Here is an 18,606-nt window from a genome sequence, read left to right as displayed (position 1 = left end):
CTCTCAAGAAATGAAAACCTGTATTTGTTTCTCTGTAGATAATTACAGCAGTTTTGTTTGTCACTACCACCAAAACTGGAAACAACTCAGGGGTCAGTTGGGCAATACAGTTTCAAAAACCCCAACTCATCCATAAAACTAACACAGGAGCCCTGTTTCAATCCAGGAAACTATGTCAATATATAACAGATTATCATAAGAAAAAATAAAAATTCATGCATTAGATCATATATTATGAAAAGATACCATAGAAATTGATAATCTTAAGTATTTCAGCTTAGAGAAATTGTAGTGAAGGTGGAATCCTTCTGTTGTTCCTGATTCGTGTGTTTTGTAGCTGAGACTGGCTGGACTTGGTCCTCCCGCCTCTGTCTCCATAACGCTCAGATTACAGGTGTGAGCCAGTGTGTCTAGTGTAAGATGAAATCCTTTAAAGAAACACATAAACCAGAAAGAACGCCATCTCAGAAGTAGTAGAGCCACACCATACGAGGCTGACAAGTGAGGCTGATAGAACCCAGGGAATGTTTGAGAAGAGGAGGCCTTTTTAGTGACAAATCAGAAAATGATAAATATGCACCACAGACGGTACAATAAGAGAAAAAGGAGAAGTAGGAACTCAATGTCTTTTTTAAAACTAAAAAAGACAAAAGCTGGAATGGTAGTGCACACCTTTAATCCCAGAGCCTGGGAGGCAGAGGCAGGTGATCTCTCTGTGAGTTCCAAGCAAGTCAGAGACTATACTAAAAAACAAAAACAAACAAAAAAACAGGACAGGACAGGCAGCCAAGTAAAGAGTTTCCCTCATGTAAACCGAAGTTCAGTGGTGGTTATATAACATTGTATACTTAATGTTGGTAGATTGAAAACTGGGAAGTGGCTTAAATGGTAAACTTTAGGCTCATTTTGTCATAATAAAACCTGTAAAGCAAAGCATTGGACTACAACAACTGTCAGAGCTACAATTCCTGAACACTTAACACTAAAGAAGGATAAAGGCACCCTAAATCTGGAACTCAGCCCAGAACACTTAACACTGAGATGTAGTCTTGTAAAATGGTTGGATTTTAAAAGTGAGACTTTTCAGTCATGGAAAAAAAAAAAAACCAAGTAACTTGGAAAAAAAAATATCACATGGATTTGGTGCTTTGGGCAGCAACATTTTATTCTAGATAATAAAGCAACAGTTTTTAAAACTATTAAAGGAAATACAGTAATTCATATCACCAGACTGTCCTTTAAGAATTTTAGGACATTGCTGGATATGGTGGTATACCTATAATCTTAGCACTAAGGAGCCTGAGTTAGGGAGGTCAGAGTTCAAGGTCATTCTCTATTAAATAGTAAGTTCCTGGCCAATGTGGTCTCCCAAAAAGTTCAATCACAAAACGATTTCAGATTTATTATTTCAATGCTTCCTGAAGGGATATACTAGAGAACAAATTTCAAACAGTAAATGATTTGGAAAATGTTCAACATAAAATCAAGTTGTAAGCATTAAATATATTTTGTGACAGCTCCAATATTAAAAGATGGAAATAATGGTTTTAGAGTTATGTAGTCTGATAATATAGGAAAAGTATAATCCACTGTCAGGAAGTCTGTTTTAGAGGAATGAAAGTACTGTGCCTGATCTGAATATGAGTAGCCATGTCTTAGGAACATGGATTCAAGTTATTCTGATTGATAGGTTCTTTTGTTGAAGAAATTGCATGAAGTTTATAGTCACAGAAAGTCATAAATGAATTTAAATTGTTTTGTCCTTTGGTAATTTCATACACAAATACAATGTAATTGAGTTAGATCATATCGATCCTCACTACCTCCTCCAACTCATCCCCATCCATTCTCTTTTTCCCACTCAGTCCTTTTAGTACTGCCCATAGGTGTATGGGGTATACGTTACCATCCACTGGCATATAGGCAACTTGCCCTGGCCTATGTCACTGAAGAAGACTTATTCTTCCTCTCCCAGAAACTATCTATTGTCCATAGCACCTTGGCTAGGGGTGGAGCCTCATGCATTCCTCCCCTTTCCATGCTGGAGTGTTGATTGGCTTGAACTTATGCATATCTTGTGCCCACAATCACAGCTACTATGAGGTCATGAGTGCAGTGGCTTTGTCATGTTCAGAAGATATATCCATTTCATAGCAGGCTCCCAGACCTCTGGCCATTAAAATCTTTATGAATCTTTTTCCTGCAGTGTTCCCTGAGTCATGAGGGATGGTGGTAAGGGGTGTGGTGTAGAAGTCCCATTTAGGTCTGAGCACTCCACAGTTAACTTATTCTCTGAACTTGACCAGTTGGGAGTCTTTGTATTAACTTCTATCCACTATATAAAGAAATAATAAGGGGTGAGAGTTAACACTGGTATATGGATATAAGGATAAGTATGTAGAAGGCAGTTTGATGCCATGTTCCTTTAGCAAAATAATAGTGGTAGGACATATGATCTCCCTAGCCACGGGTTCTTGCCTAGTTTTAAAGTACCAGACATTCCTGCTGTGAAATGGGTCTTAAGTCCAAGCAGAAAGTTGTCGGTTAACCCCATAATATTTATGCCACTACTGTACCAATGGTCACGCCTTTCAGGCCAGATGTTATAGCTCACAGGTTCCACAAGTGGGTAATACTTAATGACTTTTCCCCCTCGGCAGCCTGCATGGCACCTTCCAGGAAATGTAAGCTAGCTACCAGGAAAGAAGATTGTAAGATTGGGGATGATTGCCTGATGAACCAACAATGTCATCAAATACAGAACTTCTAGGGCTGGGGAGATAGCTCAACTAAAAAGTGCTTACCTTGTAAGCATGAAGAGAGGCACTCAGTCCCCAGAACCCAAGTGAAAGAGCTGGATTTAGTGACTCAAACTTGGAAGCATGAAGAGAGGCACTCAGTCCCCAAAACCCAAGTAAAAGAGCTGGATTTAGTGACTCAAACTTGGAAGCCCACTGCTAAGGAGGCAGATATTGTGGGTTCCTGGAGCCCCCTTGCCAGCAACCTAGCCTACTTGTTGAGCTCTAGACATCGAGAGACCCTGTCTCAACAACAAGATGCGTGGTCCCCAAGGAAGAGCATTCGAGGCTGTCCTTTAACCTTGTGCGTGCACTGTAGTGCACTAGCACAAGCACAGACTAACTGGAACTTCCAGGAGTCACTCCCTTCCCTAGTGAAAGAATCTTTGAATTTAGTCCCTAGTGGCAATTATTTAATCAACTCATGCCAACATAGCTGAACCCCCATAAAACCCCTAAGTGATGGTGTTCCTGGATAGTGCATGGAAGTGCTGGGATGGGCATGAGTCTAGGCAGGGCCTGGAGGCTTTGCCCATCATCCTTACCCTTTGTTCTATAGATCCTTTCTGTTTGGGTGTCCTAAGTCAGAGACTTCAGAGTATATTGATGCTAGCGTTACTGGAATTTTCTGCCGTAAAACTTGGCTGTGGGTCTCAAGACTTGCCCTAACCCCACATTAAGAAAAAAAAAAAAAGACATTTATATATGTAAGTTTATGGAAATGTGAATTCATTTGTAGTTTTGGCAAAATCTGGTGAAATAGACTTTCTCAGTTTGCCTCTGCCTTGCCCATAGAAGTGCTATAAGTTATAGAAAGGATGAGACAAAAACCAGGGCGGGAGGTGGGGACGGATCTGTAGATTTGGTTATGGGCTATGGTTATTTTTCCTGAGGCCAGGACTTTTGGAGTGGACTGTTTTTACCTTCGTATGTTATTTCCTACATGGGCCACACTACAATACAAAGACACTTTCTTGAGTTTGGTAAGTTCTAGCAGATTACTGGCCCCTAGTGGGTGTGTTTTGCAAACCTCTAATTCATAACTGGTTGTTCAGAAGTGTAGGTAACAACCTAGGTTCTGTAACTGGTGTTGAAAGTAAGTGGCAGTCCTTAACCTGTGCAGTCTGCTAAATGGGCAATCTTGTAACTGAAGCCTAGGACACCCAGTGATGACAGAGCCTGATTCGGGGAGAAATTTATGTAGTTGATGTCCCAGATGTGAGTGTTAGGTGTGCATCAGGTTTGTCAAAAAAAGGAATTTCAAGTTGTTACATAAAGGACATGCAGCATAAGTATGAATAGTAGAGGACAGTAATGATAATATAAATAGTTGTTAATAACAGAATAGGGAGGGCTAGGGTGTACTAATAAAATGTAAATGTTTCACATCTTAGTACAAGATGAAGGGAGAGGCTTGAGATGTGGTTCAGTGATAGAGCACTTCCCAAGCATGGTGTAAAGCTCGAGTTCAATTCCTAACAGTGCCCACAACCCCCTAAAAAGAGTAAGACAAGGCAGAAGGTAGGCGGAAAAGTATTTAGATGAAGGAGATTGTATAAGTTAAATTCACAGTGAAGAATTTTTAAAATATCTATTTTCTCAAGGACACGAACAGCCGTCATACAGAAAACTAAAAAAGATGTAAGAAAAATAAAAGGGCAGGAAGCTGGCTCTGTGGGCAAAAATGATTGCCATGCAGGATAGAAGACCCAAGGAAATACTGAGATATGTGAGACCTGTTAGACCTAACAGTATGTGTGCCCAAGAGGCAGTCTCAAAAATGTACTGATTCTAGGAAAAGGGGGGAGCCTTGAAGGAATGAGCATGGAGCCCCCAGGTAGTGAGATGGTGGTCAACAAGAAGAGGTGGAAGAAGTCAAGGGTCTGTTGAAGCTGAGTAGACTGTGGGTAAGCCTGCCTCCCACCCAGAAGGGGGTCATTGATGAAAGTAACCAAGAGAAAACAAACACACAATCCGTTAATGAAGTACCACTGGACTAAAATCAGTAAGCCATTCACATCCCTCCTTCCTGTCTGTCTTTACTGTCGTCTGGTTTAGGAAAAAGAAATCATTTCAAAAATGAACAGAAGATGGCAGACAACATTCATGTCAAGTTACTTCAGTAGAAAGCGAATGGGAAGTCCAAACATTTCAGCTGCCAATAAAACTGCTTAGAACATTCAGTAGCAGAGCTAAAGAAAACTACAGTGCAATACTCTTTCCTGGATGAAAAACATTTGCAGACATGTACATCCAAAAGAGCAAAAACAAAAAAGATGTGAAGATGAATTTTCTGAACTAAGAAAATAGATCTTTTAAAAATGAAGCTAAACCCTGAGGTACCTAAGGGAGAAAAGATCACACTAAGTTAGGGACACTAACAGAAGTCATGAAAACAGCCAAAAAAGAAGAAGGAGGAGGAGGAGGAGGAGGAGGAGGAGGAGGAGGAGGAGGAAGAGGAGAAGGAGGAGGAGGAGGAGGAGGAGGAGGAGGAGGAGGAGGAGGAGGAGGAGAAGAAGAAGAAGAAGAAGAAGAAGAAGAAGAAGAAGAAGAAGAAGAAGAAGAAGAAGAAGAAGGGAATAAAAAGTTACACAAATGTGTGTGTGCACACAGCAAAGAGATGGAGACAGATGTGTATTATGCTAAGGATTGAACCCAGAGCCTTATATTTTAGGTAGGTGTTCTGCTTCAAAGTCACATCATGACTCTATAGGAGTTATTAAGATGTAAGATGAAAGATTGAAGATCCTAAGAAGAAGAGCAATCGTAGGGCTGGTATGTAAACTTCTATCTAAGGAAGCATTCTTTAAATAGAGAAGACTCAGGTGTTCATACTAAACTAAGACCTTCAGACTGGAGGTGTCAGCGGCACAGTGGTGGCCTAGCACGACCGACTCTGTAGTCAAAGCCTCCCCTCCCGCCCATTTTAAAAGAGAGAGCCTGTGTCCTAGGAACCTTGGTCCAAAGTGCTCGGCTTCAAGTTAGAGCCTAGTGAACCTTTCAGGACAACGAAGCAAGTTTCCCTTGGGTTTCCAGGAAGAAAAGAGGCTAGCAACAGACATCTCCATAGCAACACTGAGCCAAACAGCTGTGGTACAACCTGGCTAAAGTATGAAAGCATAAGCCAGGGTTTTTATAACCATGACTCACGGGCGAGGAAATCAGGATAAATCCCAGTGTGTTGAAGAAAAGTATTTACATGGTGAAAGATACAAGCAAAGACAAATGCTGAAGGGGGGAAATGTTTGAAGCTAATGTTAGTCAAAACCAGTTTCTGAAAACCTAGGCAAATCATGGACCAAAGATTTAAAAAGAGACCTCACAGGAAGAGAAATCAGATGAAGCAGGATAAAAGAGGTCCCAGCTTCAGTCACACAAAAAGAAGTTCATTGACAGCTGTGCTCTTCAGAATGGGACTCATGAGGGCTGGGAAGATGGCTCCGTTGGTAACGTGCTTGCTATGCAGGCGTTAGGACCTAGGTTTGGAGCAGCAACCACATAAAAGCCAGGAAGAGCAGCTTGTTTCTGCAACGTCAGCCCTGGGAGAAGTGAGGGGCTAAGGAGAAGGGGCATGGTAGAGATAGGAGGATGCCTGGAGCTAACCAGCCAGCCAACCAGCCTAGCCTGTCGGTGAACCCTGGGATCAGTGAGCATTCCTGTCTCAAAAACTTAAGGCATGGAATGATAGCAGAGATCACCAAAATGAACTTCATGCCTACAAATGTATATACACACAAAATTAAAGCTGCGCTCAAGCAATTCTCAGCAAAATCTAGAAGTTCTGCTGTTCAGCTAGTGGGAAAATAGGCACATGGGTACATTGCTGATAAACGTGGGTACATTAACACAAAGTATCTGGGAAGGAATCCTGCAATATCCAGGAGATCACATGCATGTGTCCTTTAGCATAGGCATTCAGCTTTTAGTAATCTATTCTAAAAGCACTAAGAAGTACACTCTCCCGGGTCTGGACTGTTGGTCCCTGAGCACTGCTTGTGTTAGACAGGGTGCCCTGGTATACAGAACCAGCAAAATGAACATACATTTTAAAAGATTCATTCAGGTAACTGACATGTTAGCAGGTGGGTAGTTCAAACTGGCTGTCTGTATGCTGGAGAGGCTAAGAACCCAGTAGGTATTCGATCTTTTAACTGGGTACCTCTGTCCTAATTTGGTGCTCAAGGCCTGGAAGATTCTTGGAGGATCTCTGGATTTCAATTCTGGAAGGCCAAAGAAGCAAAAGTCTGAACTCTGAAATATGGTGGCACTAGCAGCAGCAGCAGCAGCCATACTCACTAGCAAGAAGCAAAAGCAGCCCCACCCACACTGCCTGTTCCTCTCTTCCCTATATTTGGGCTAATGTAGGAAGGTGGCTCATTCTGAGGGAGAGTTGGCTCCCCTCTTCCTAGTCCTTTCTGGAAACTCCCTCACAGGACTCCCTGAGTCATGTCTCACCAAGTTGACATTTAATGTTAGCCATCACAATTAATTAAAGAATTAGAAACATTTCAAGTACCCATTATAGGAGATTGACTGGATATACTGTAGTGTAGTGCAGCAAAACAATAAATAATAGGACAGTCTCTAGGTAGGCGGTGCCCTTCCAAATCACCCTTTCTCCAGAGGAACAATACATAGAATACTCAAAGGCAGGAGAAGATGCCAACAATAAAAGAGCTTTCCCTTAAGATTGCTTATATTTTGACCTCAGAGTCATGCGTATTTACATATTCGACCACAAAATTAAATAAATGATAAAAGAAAACTGGAAAAGAACTAAAAGAATTTTTACACTACCTTTTTACACTTTGGGAATATCACCACACACTAAAAGGACCTTTCCTTTTTTTATTTTATTTTTATTTTTAGTACATTGGGGGCTTTACCTGCATATATGTCTGTGTGAGGATGTCAGGTCCCCTAGAACTGAAGTTACAGTTGTGAGCTGCCATGTGGGTGTTGAGAATTGAACCTGAGTCCTCTGGAAGAGCAAGCAGTGCTCTTAACCACCGAGCCATCTCTCCAGCCCTAAAAGGAACTTTCTAGTGGTTTTTAGACATAGATTTGGACTATAGAATGGTGTGTGGTTTGTTGGGCAGTAGAGTTTGGGTGTGTTGCTTTTTGGAGAGTGGTATATACACTACTAGGTATATTTTGTGTTGCTGAATATTGATAATCATTCAGGGCAAGTTTATCAAGTCTCTGACTTAAGAAAATTTACTCTGGAAAGGCCTTTTGGACAGATTGAATTAAGTAAAAATTATACAAAATTATATAGAAGAGCGGCAGTCATGATAGTAGTTCCCTGAGTCAGAGGTGCCCTCACACATTGGTAACCCCCAGCACTGGTGAGGTGGTGGTAGGCAAATGGTGACCTTGTGGTCATCCTGGGTTACAGAGCAAGAACCTCTTGAGACAGAGGGAGGAGGGGGGAGAAAGAGGCAGGAGAAGAGTAGGGAAGAAAATTGGGGGTGGAGGGACATGAAAATTTATACTGCAGTTTAATGGTATGCTGGCATTTATTTTTTCATTGATGTTGTGTCATTTGATCTAAACATTGCAACCTATGTTTTTTTTATAGGTTCAGAGAGTTTTTCAAGTAATTTGATTCAGTTTATGTAGGTATTAAGTAGGAGACTTATGATTTAAACCCAGGTCCATGTGACTCCCAGCCTAAATTGTTTATCATTATTATTATTATTATTATTATCATTATTATTATACATTACTGCAGGATAAGCATCCACCTTGAAGAAGAAAGAACATCAGGAGCTGAGGTTCAGTTTAAACCTGTAGTGGCTGCTTGGAAAATGAAGATGTGGACTCCAGATTGGTGGTTTATATGTTCTTCATGCAAGAGCAGTGTACTAAAGGAGAGAGGTGTAAGTTTTTCCTGATTTCTGAGAGGGGATTGTCTTAGTTAGGATTACTATTGCTGTAATGAAACACCATGACCAAAAACAACTTGGGGAAGAAAGGGTTTATTTGGCTCACACTTTCACATCATTGTTCATCATTGAAGGAAATCAAGACAGGAACTTAGACAGGTCAGGAACCTGGAGGCAGAAGCTGATGCAGAGGCCATGAAGGAATACTGCTTACTGGCTTGCTTTCATGGCTTGGTCAGCCTGCTTTCTTATAGAACCAGGACCACCAACCTAGAGATGCCCCCACGCACAGTGGGCTGGGCCCTCCTCATCAATCACTAATTTAGAAAATGCCCTCCAGCCAGATCTTATGGAGGCATTTTCTCGATTGAGTTTCTCTCCTTTCCAGTGACTCTAGCTTGTGTCAAGTTGACATAAAACTAGCCAGCACAGGGATGTATACACAAACTGTTATTGATGTAGAGATAAATATTAGATTTTCCCAAATGGCTGAGTAAAAAGATTTGAATTGAAAGTATGGCAGGGTCAAAAAGAACAAAACTTGGTTGTCATGTAGGCTCATCATGTAGGATGCTTACCGTTCAAGCCTGACAAGCTGAGCTTGATCACTGGAACCTACAAAAACATGGAAAGAGAGAACCAACTTCATAGTTGTCCTCTGACCTCCATATACATACCTGAGACACAATCCCTCCCCCACCCACACACAAATATTAACATTAAAAAAGAAAAGAACTCTAGCATGTACAGTTTTTAATGATGTTGTCAAAAGCAAAAACCCAGATGTTCTTTATGATGTTTCAAAGTTGTGTTTTTGTTTTTCTGTGAAATAACAGAACTAACATTTGCCAGACTAATGAGAGGAAAATATCCTTACACTAGCAAAGGCTTTCCACATCCTTTTGTAAAAGACAAGGGATGGGCTGAAATGAGTTTTCTTTCCTGGTGTTTTGTTCAGGTGATGGTGGAGATTACAGTGATCTGAGTTCCCCTTCATATTCCCACTGGCTTCCTTGATGATAAGGCACTTTTTTTTGGGTGGGTGGGGGGCTTCAAGACAGGGTTTCTCTGTGTAGCTTTGCGCCTTTCCTGGAACTCATTTGGTAGCCCAGACTGGCCTCGAACTCACAGAGATCTGCCTGGCTCTGCTTCCCGAGTGCTGGGATTAAAGGTGTGCACCACCACCGCCCGGCAATAAGGCACTTTTTAAATTTAGCTGTCTATTGGATTAGCTGGGTAGGGATTTTTTAGTTTTGTCTGTATTTGATTATGCTAGAGAATGTAATTTGTAACTCTCTATAATGAAAAGTATGGGAAACAGTGTTAGATGTGCTGTAAAATCTTTTCTATACCGTTTACAGAATTAATTCTGAGCCTTTTCTGGTTGTTAGAACTGTGCTGACCAGTGACTGAAAGCTGCAAGCATTGGAACAGATTTGCAGAAGATACAAGCTTTCTAAGGTGAGATAATAATAGTCCAAGATCTGGATTATCATTTCTCTTGACAATTTGCTAACTATATTGAACATTAAAAGTTTAGCAATAATAAATATTAACCCAACCTGAAATTTTACAAAACAGTTTTGAAATAATAATTCCATTTACAGTAGTGTGCAGACAAGAATTGGACCTCCCCCCTCTACCAAACAAGCAAAATGCCCTTTAAAACAAATGGATGAATGTGTAAGAAAATAAAAACCTCTGGAGGTAGGACCAAAACAAGTGTATTGTATTAGGTAAATGGGTGTTAAGTTACTGAATACTTTGAGGACATCCTCAAAGTGCCAACAGAGAGAGTATTCTCACACCAGCAAAGGCTTTTCCACATCCTTTTGTAGAAGACAAGGGATGGACTGAAATGAGTTTTCTTTACTGGAGTTGGGTTCAGGTGCTGGTGGAGATTACAGAGATCTGAGTTCCCCTCCCCAAGCCGGCCCTTCATATTCCCACTGGCTTCCTTGGTGATAAGGCACTTAAATTCAGCTGCCTGTTGGAGTAGTTGGGTAGGGATTGGCACTACAGTTAGTACAATACGTTAGCTTAACCTTGTTTGTTATTGTCTCCTCCTCCCAGTTTTGGCCTGACTCACTTGTCTAACCTGTTTTCTTTGCTCACAGTTGCTTTCACTCCACATGGCCCTTTCAGGACCATTACCCCTCTTCTGCTGTAACACCTACAACAGCGTTTTCCTTCAACACCTTTCTGTTGACGTAAACCTTCTGTACATGATGGCTGGGTCCTAGAGAAAAAAACCTTGTTGTGTCCTACAGTAAAGTAGAAAGGATGGTCAGAGGCCCTCTGCAGAGGCTTCAGATCTAAGTGTAGGTAAGAGCTCTGCTAATAATCCCTGGTTCTGAGCTTTCACTTTCTGGAACTTTAGAGCTTCGATTTGTAATATTTTCATAGTTCTAAAACTCTACAAATGGAGAAGTTTCATCAAACGTGGATATAGTTCTATAATACTCTTAGATTCTCTGTGGAGGAACATATGCTACCATAGGATAATTATAGTTAAGGCTCTAACAAATACTTATTTTTTTTTTAAAGAAAATCACAAAATGTAAGGGTGAAAATCAAGGTACTGTGATCAGGACTCAGTAGAAACACCAAAAAACTATAATCTTTAAGATTTCAGCTGTTAGAAATATCCAGTATGTAAGTATTTTTATAAAATGAAAGACTATGAAAGTGACCAGGAATATTTAAACAGGAATCAATTGCATCAGAAATGAAAATTGTAACAAGTTAAAAAATAAGTGGTGGATTAGCTTAGCATATAAAGCTAGTTAGAAGCTGTTCACTACCTCATGAAAAATAGAAGAGATTGTGACATGGTGATTAGAGTTCCAGAGAGTAAATTCCAGGCTGGTCTGAATCATATAATGAGAATCTTGTCTGAAAAAAAAAAAACCCAAAAGAAGTATTAAAAACATGGACTAGGTATGAGAATATCCATGCTAAACATTGGCATTTACCAGAACTAATGAAAGACAAAATTCCTCAGATTTAACGAGCCCAGGGATTTCTGTGTGCATTGTTACACTGTGATGCTTCAGGATGCCAAACACAGAGTCTAGCAGGCCACAACCCACAGGAAAACAGCATCCTACGTGTTACAGTAGAAGAAGGGAAATGGTCCTGGAAGGGCCATGTGGAGTAAAAGAAGAAATTGTGAGCAAAGAAGAGAGGGAAGGAAGGCAAGGGAGTCAAGCCAACATACGTTTGAACCTCGGAGGAGGAGACAGTGACAGACGAGCTAAAGTATTGTATTAACCTTCAGCGCCATGTACGTTAGTAGATTGGATTGGAATTTTAGTATTCCACGCCATGCACTCTATTAACAAAAGGTAAAGACTTATTTCAAATGTTTCTTTGCAAGCAAGAAGTGAGGAGAAAAACAGCAATTTAGAAGAAAGCAACCTTTTTTTTACTCATCCACACATCATTCATTCATTCTTTTGATGCAAGGAATGACCTCCAGACTTAACATTCACTAAGCACACACTCTACCACTGAACACCCAGATACTTGTCTAGGGGTTTTGTTTTGAGACAGTGATAAAGAACTTGCACAGCACAAGTGAGGTCTAGGATCTGTCTTCACCATGGGAAAGAGAAAGGGAGGGGAAGGTCGAGGAGTAGAGAGGGAAATGGGGAAGGGAGGGTTGGGAAAGGGAAGACAGAAGACAGGAGACTGACCTGGTGCTATGGAGCTCAGACTGACCTCAAATTTGAGCTGATTTCTGTCTCCTGAGTGCAGGGAGGATAGGCATGTGCCACCACACTGGTTCAAGTGCTCCAGTTGCTTCTTTTACTTACTTACTTTGAGATTCATCCATACTGTAATAAACATCAGCTTATTCTTCCTTTCATTGCTGAGTAAGATACCGTTTATAGAAACACCACTATTTGTTTATCCTTGCATTTGTACGTAGAAAAAAGTCTTCTTTCTGGTTTTTAGCTAATTAAGCTAATAGGGTATTTATCAACTTTGTGGATAACTGGTAGCTTCTTAAAAGAAGTAAAGAGTAAAAACAAAAGCCTGAAGAGAATTTTAGGGTTCATAAAACAGTTTTTGTACAAATAGTGTTAACAAAGCCAAAATGAAAGGGAAACAGATTAGGAGAAAATTGCCACTGGTTAGAGATGTGCTGTCAAAATGATACTTTTTCTAAATTGCTATATAAACGATATATCTAGTGGTTTACATGGTTAGTGGGACTACTGTGTAAGTTTTATAATATTCATATAATTATGTGAAACTTAGACATCTGTATCTTTAAAGAGGTAAGAAATACTCAAATAAAAACCAGTTTGGTGTTAACAGGCTGGGAGATTGTTACTCTTCCTGAGTTTTATAGAAATGAATTTTCAAGTAGAAAAAAATATGTCTCTTAAAAATAATTTAATGATTGCTTAGTGACTTGACTATACAAGATGCAATTTTCTTAGAATTAATCAAGGTTCTTAGTTAAAATTAATTCTCAAGTATCTATGTGCTTTGAAATGAAATCACTGTGTTGCTCACATGAAAATGTCATTGATTTGATTGTCGGTAGGTGCTATAACTTATATATTTATTGAATGATGGTGTTTGCTTAACATTTTTGCTTATATTTTGCCACTGGTCATTTAAAGTGGCTAAGTGCCTCTTTTGAAGTCACCTGTTGACACTGAGGTTTAGTTATAGTAATTCCTGTGTTATAAATGTCCTTGATGTTTTCATATTAAGAAATGTTGCTAGGGCTGAGAGTGAGGCGTAGTGATAGACTGATCGATTGTCAGCATGTATGATGCCCTAGAGTCAACCATCAGGACCACTTAAAGAATAAATGGTGAGATGCCGGGGAAGAATGCATGTTAGGACTGAGGGTAGAGTTCAGTGTAGAGCAAGTGTTTGCCACGTGTGAGCTGCTGCCTTTAGTCCCACAGCACCAAACAAACGAAAAGGAATTCATGTCGATATAGTGTTTGATATATTCTCCTTATGGGAGACTGGTGTTGATTCAGATCAATACTATCCATTATCCTAGGTTCAAAAGTATATTGGAAGCTGTAGTTCATAGAGTTGTAGAGACGAAGGTTGTATGTACCCTCCCCCCTTCTTCTGTCTTCCCTTCCCCACCCCTCCCTCCCCCTTACCCTCTCTACTCCTCGACCTTCCCCTCCCTTTCTCTTTCCTGTGGTGAAGATAGATCCTAGAACCTCACTTGTATTGTGTGAGTTCTTTATCCCTGAGCCACGTCCCCAACCGTAGCCCTGTTTTATTTACTTTTGTTTTTATTTTAACTTTTTTGAGTGAAAGTATGAAGCTCTAGTTTTAAGGAAACTGTAGACTCATGTTCTTTGATGAGGTCGCCAATTAGTGCTCAAAGGAAACTCGGGGGAGTCTCATTAGAAACTAAGGAAAGAGGCTCATTATTGTACGGTCACCATAGTTGTGTGCAAACCAGAAAAGGTGTGTAGTGCGCTGGGTGATGTGGAGAAGCAGCTTACCACCCAGAGAGTTGAAGGTGTGTAGTGCACTGGGTAATGTGGAGAAGCAACTTACCACCCAGAGAGTTGAAGGTATTGCCTAGTTTATTCTTGCTTTTTACAGTAAGATGGGAGAGAAGTGTGTAGAGAAAGGACTGGTAGGGAGGGGGGTGAATGCCTGTAAGCCAGCACTCAGAAGGCAGAAGCAAAGGGACGGCTGGCTGCAAGCTAAAGGCCAGCCTGGTCTGTCTAGTGAGAACTGGGACATCCAGAACTACATCAGTTAGATCAGACTCAGAAACAAACAAAAGGATCAGTAAACATGAAGACTATCACTCGGGAAATGATGTAAAATTTAAGAAATTTAGCATAGTAGTAGAGTGCTTCCCCAGAATGCCTAAGTTTCTGGGTTCCATCTCCAGCAGAGGTGTTGTAGGGAGAAGCTACTTCCAGTCCAAGTTACTGTCTGGAAAACCAGTTCTGAGGATAAGCTGAGTGAGAGTTTGGTTGTAAAATCCTTTGTTGATACTTAAGAAACGTGCTGCCCCAGAGGACCTTCCAGTCAGATGTATTTTCAGAATCCCCTGAGTTTCCTTTGAGCCCTACTGTCTTACAGGCTAATAATGTTATTATTGAATTCATTTAGTAAATAATAGGACTTCCAAGAATATTAGGGAAATGACCCTCATTTCAACCATTTCAACACAATTTCAAGATTGATATTAAAGAAAAAAGTGGCTGGGCGGTGGTTGAACACGCCTTTAATCCCAGCACTCGGGAGGCAGAGGCAGGCAGATCTCTGAATTCGAGGCCAACCTGGGCTACAGAGTGAGTTCCAGGAAAGGCTCCAAAACTACACAGAGAAACCCTGTCTCGAAAAACCAAAAAACAACAACACCAACAACAAGTGAGACTCCTAAGAGACCTGTAAAGTTTCAAGAAAACTATGTTTTGAAGATTCATGCCACCTTGAACTTAAGGGGTGCACATAGTACAGAATGCAAAGAGGCCTCTCCTCCCAGACTTACGTAAGTAGGCAGTAGCTGATGAGGCAGCTCAGCGTGTGCTCACATTCCTGGAAAAGAATGATTCAAAGAGCTGAGCCTCGAAGATGGTAACCTTATCTATGGGAAACTATTTCTGGTGGAGGAAGAATAGTCTTAGCAAGGAACTTACGGCTGTTGCCTGCTTGAATTTCTTTTCCTTTTTGTATTTATTTTAGCTTTTGAGAATTTTGTGCAATATTTAGAGAATTGTACACTCTTCTTCCAATGGATGTAGACTATTCCAGAGACCCACAACTGGTCAGAATGCAGAGAATAAGTGATTGTGGGATCCCTATCTGTAAGCTTGCTAAGACTCCATTCTGCCTCCACCAGAAACAGTTCCCAGTAGAACTGTTTGGGATAAGATGTGAGCGCTACATTATTTATCAGTACAGAGGTATTTAGAATACAGTTAGAAAGTATATTGACTTAGGAACATGGCAGTTGAAGGTTCTTCTCTCAGGTCTGTGACTGCTCCAAGCACAGATCACTGGCTAGCTTTACATGAATTTCCTTCTGCTGAGTGGTCTCTACGTTCAGTTAGACCGCTGTTTGTTACCACCAGGATGAAAGGGCCGCTATTGCACCATTGTGGATAGCTTACTGTTCTAATCACTGTTGTGGTTCATAGGCTTTACAGCTGAGTAGAACTGCCCATTGCTTCTCTCTCTTGTGGGCTTGCATAACACCCTCTGATACTGTGAGAGCCCGTCCTCAGAGAAGAGGTGCCTTGGTCAGTTGTAGTTCAATTCCTTGAAGTCCTGTGTCTCAAGTATGTGATATGTTCAATAATAGAGTCTTGCCTTCAAGTTCTGTGTGGCTACCAAGGGCAATATTGTTTTGGGAGTCTCTTGACTTCCCTGAACAGCAGTTTGAAGTGGTTTCTAATGTCAGAACCAGGGTTTTTGTTAGTCTATGGCTCTTGAGGGTCGGGACAGTGCCACATGATTTTCTAATTTGTGGATCCTAGCTCCAAATCTTTAAGATATGAGTATATAACCTAGAGTAACCACAGAAACCAGGAAAATAAAAAGGAACCACTGTAGCTCAAATCCCAACTGGTCTTATAATAAAAACCCAGAGCCAGATATTGGGGTAAATGCTGTAAGATCAGAGGAAACAAACCACAGCCACTTCTCACCTCGCCAACTCTTCAGCCGAAAGAGGAAGATTCTGTCTCCACGAAATCTCAGACTGAATGCCCCTGAGTCCTCAGCCTAAAGGATGCCAAACTTCTGTCTCCTCCTGCCTTATATTCCTTTCTCTGCCCAGGCTCATAACTTCCCGTCTCAACTTTGATAGTGTTGGGATTAAAGGTGTGTGACTCTCAAGTACTGGTATTAAAGGTGTAAGGCACCACTCCCTGGCTCTATTTCTCTTTTAGACTGGATTAATCTTGTGTAGTCCAGGGTGGTTTTGAACTCACAGAGATCCATCCTCCCAAGTGCTAGGATTAAAGGTGTGTGCCACCACTGCCTGGCCTGTATGCTTAATGGAGTGGCTGGCTCTGTCCTCTGATCTTCAGACAAATTTTATTTGTTAGAGAACAAACAAAATAACACCACAAACCACAGTGGGGTGGGGTGTGAGGAGGAGGAGCTGTAGGAGGGAGAGAGTGGGACACAGGTGCTATGAAGGAGGAAATAGGAAAGGGAGCTTTGAACAGGTGGGGAGGAGGGAGAGGAAATAATACCGAGGTTGATTGAGAAAGCCATGGGGAAGTACATTATTTTATACTTGAAAATACATATCTAGCGACTGGAGAGATGGCTCTTAGTTAGAGCACTTGTTCTTCAGAGGACTGGAGTTTGGATCCCAGCACCCACGTAACTGATAGCTGTATTGCTAGCTCTACACATAAGACAGACTCTTACACATAAATACAAATAACAAACTAAAAATACATATATAATATATAATTATATGTGTATACATTTGTAAAAATTTTGAATGAAGTTATGCTTGGCTGTATTTCAGTGACCTGCTCGTATGTACTTACCATTTCTCCTTTTTCAAACTCAGAGAATTGAACCCAGGACCTCAGACTTGCTAAGCACATGCTTTACTACTGAACTGTATCCCTGGCCCTCTCCCATTTTTGAATAGGATTATGTATAGGGTTATCTGTATCTGACCAAAAAAAGTCTTTAAGTTAGTTACCGATTTCTTTAGCTCAGGCATAATAAAAACACCCATACACATAAAGAAGAAATAAAGATACTGCTTTCTGTTTAAAGCCAAACAGTAAGTCGTTTGGCTTTGTGAGCCACCTGATCACAACTGCAGTACTGTTGTAGTGTAAAAGCAGCTCTAGACAGTGAGTGAAGAGCTATGGCCAGATTTGGAACAAATACTCTGGTTTGCCAAGTGCTGTTGTCACAGGTCATAGCATAAGAGAAGCCATCCTAGGGAATGGCCAAGGAAGCACAGGCAAGGAACGGCCTGATATCTGGAATGGAATTAAAGGTGGAGATCCTGATGATATTTTCGGGTGTTTGGACATCGGAAAGTGAATTCAACATAAAACATCACATTACCAAGGGTCGGAGGGTATAATAGCCAGCCTTTTCCATCATCCTCAGTGTCCCTGCCTGATGGTATGCTTGCCATTGTCACACTCTGTACCAGAATTGGTGTACTGGTCTAACAGAGTGGCAGAAGTGACAGCATTACTCTGAGACTGTTATGAGAGGTGCAGGTTTTTCTTTTTTTCTCTAGAGGAGGTTACATGCCCTTTTGTAAGCAGCTTTGGGAGACAGGGATAGGAGAAGCCTTTAGGCTGCTTGAGGAGCCCTACTGAAGATCTCCAAATTCCACATGGGGCTTCCCAGATGCCCATGGTCCATGGAAACCTCAGAAGATGCTTTGAGGCAGAACACTTCACAAAGCCCCTTTCAAGTTCCTGATGGCTCAAAAGCTGAGTGAGACAGTACATATTTCTTGTTGAAAACCATTAAGTTTGGGATAGTTTGTCATGTAACAATAAAGAACTAATGCACTGTTCTATTGCTAGATGAATTACTTAAATTCATTTACATCCCTCTTTTTATTCTTTCCATGAGTGTATAATGTACATGTGTACGTAATGCAAGTCCACTTGTATCTGGGGTGCACATGTGCATGCAGCAAGTGAATAGAGGTTTGAAGTTGACATCAGGCATCTTCCTCAATTGATCTTCCACCTTTTTCATTGAGGCATGGTCTCAGTCAAACTCAGAGCTAATGCAGCTAGTCTAGCTAGCCAGCTTGCTGCATAGATCCTGTCTCCCTTATGAAGCTGGAGTTACAGGTGGGAAGCTCACCCAGCATTTTTGTGGGTACCTGGCATTTATGTGGGTTCTGTGGGTCCATTGAAGAGCTCTGATTTGCACAGCAGTTTGTTTTAACTGAAGACAAAAAT

General features: G+C 41.0%; 1 protein-coding gene across 3 annotated transcripts in view; it reads left to right on the top strand.

Moving 5' to 3' along the window:
* The window catches only part of Cab39l (calcium binding protein 39 like), a 127,909-nt gene that overhangs the window by 11,333 nt on the left and 97,970 nt on the right, over window positions 1-18,606 (top strand). For 2 of the 3 annotated variants that reach the window (XM_052733074.1, XM_052733075.1), the window contains 2 exons: window positions 8,533-8,680; window positions 10,078-10,147. The gene's annotated coding sequence lies outside the window, so the exon portion shown is untranslated. Of the gene's footprint in view, window positions 1-8,532; window positions 8,681-10,077; window positions 10,148-10,803; window positions 11,012-18,606 lie in introns of all 3 variants that reach the window. The other variant, XM_052733077.1, reaches the window with a different exon arrangement.

This window comes from Peromyscus californicus, unplaced genomic scaffold (assembly GCF_007827085.1).
Source record: "Peromyscus californicus insignis strain IS unplaced genomic scaffold, ASM782708v3 Scaffold_12__1_contigs__length_115047231, whole genome shotgun sequence".
NCBI classification, from domain to species: Eukaryota; Metazoa; Chordata; class Mammalia; order Rodentia; family Cricetidae; genus Peromyscus; species Peromyscus californicus.
The sequence above is the reverse complement of the archived record's forward strand: the minus strand, read 5'-3'. Positions and strand labels throughout refer to the sequence as shown.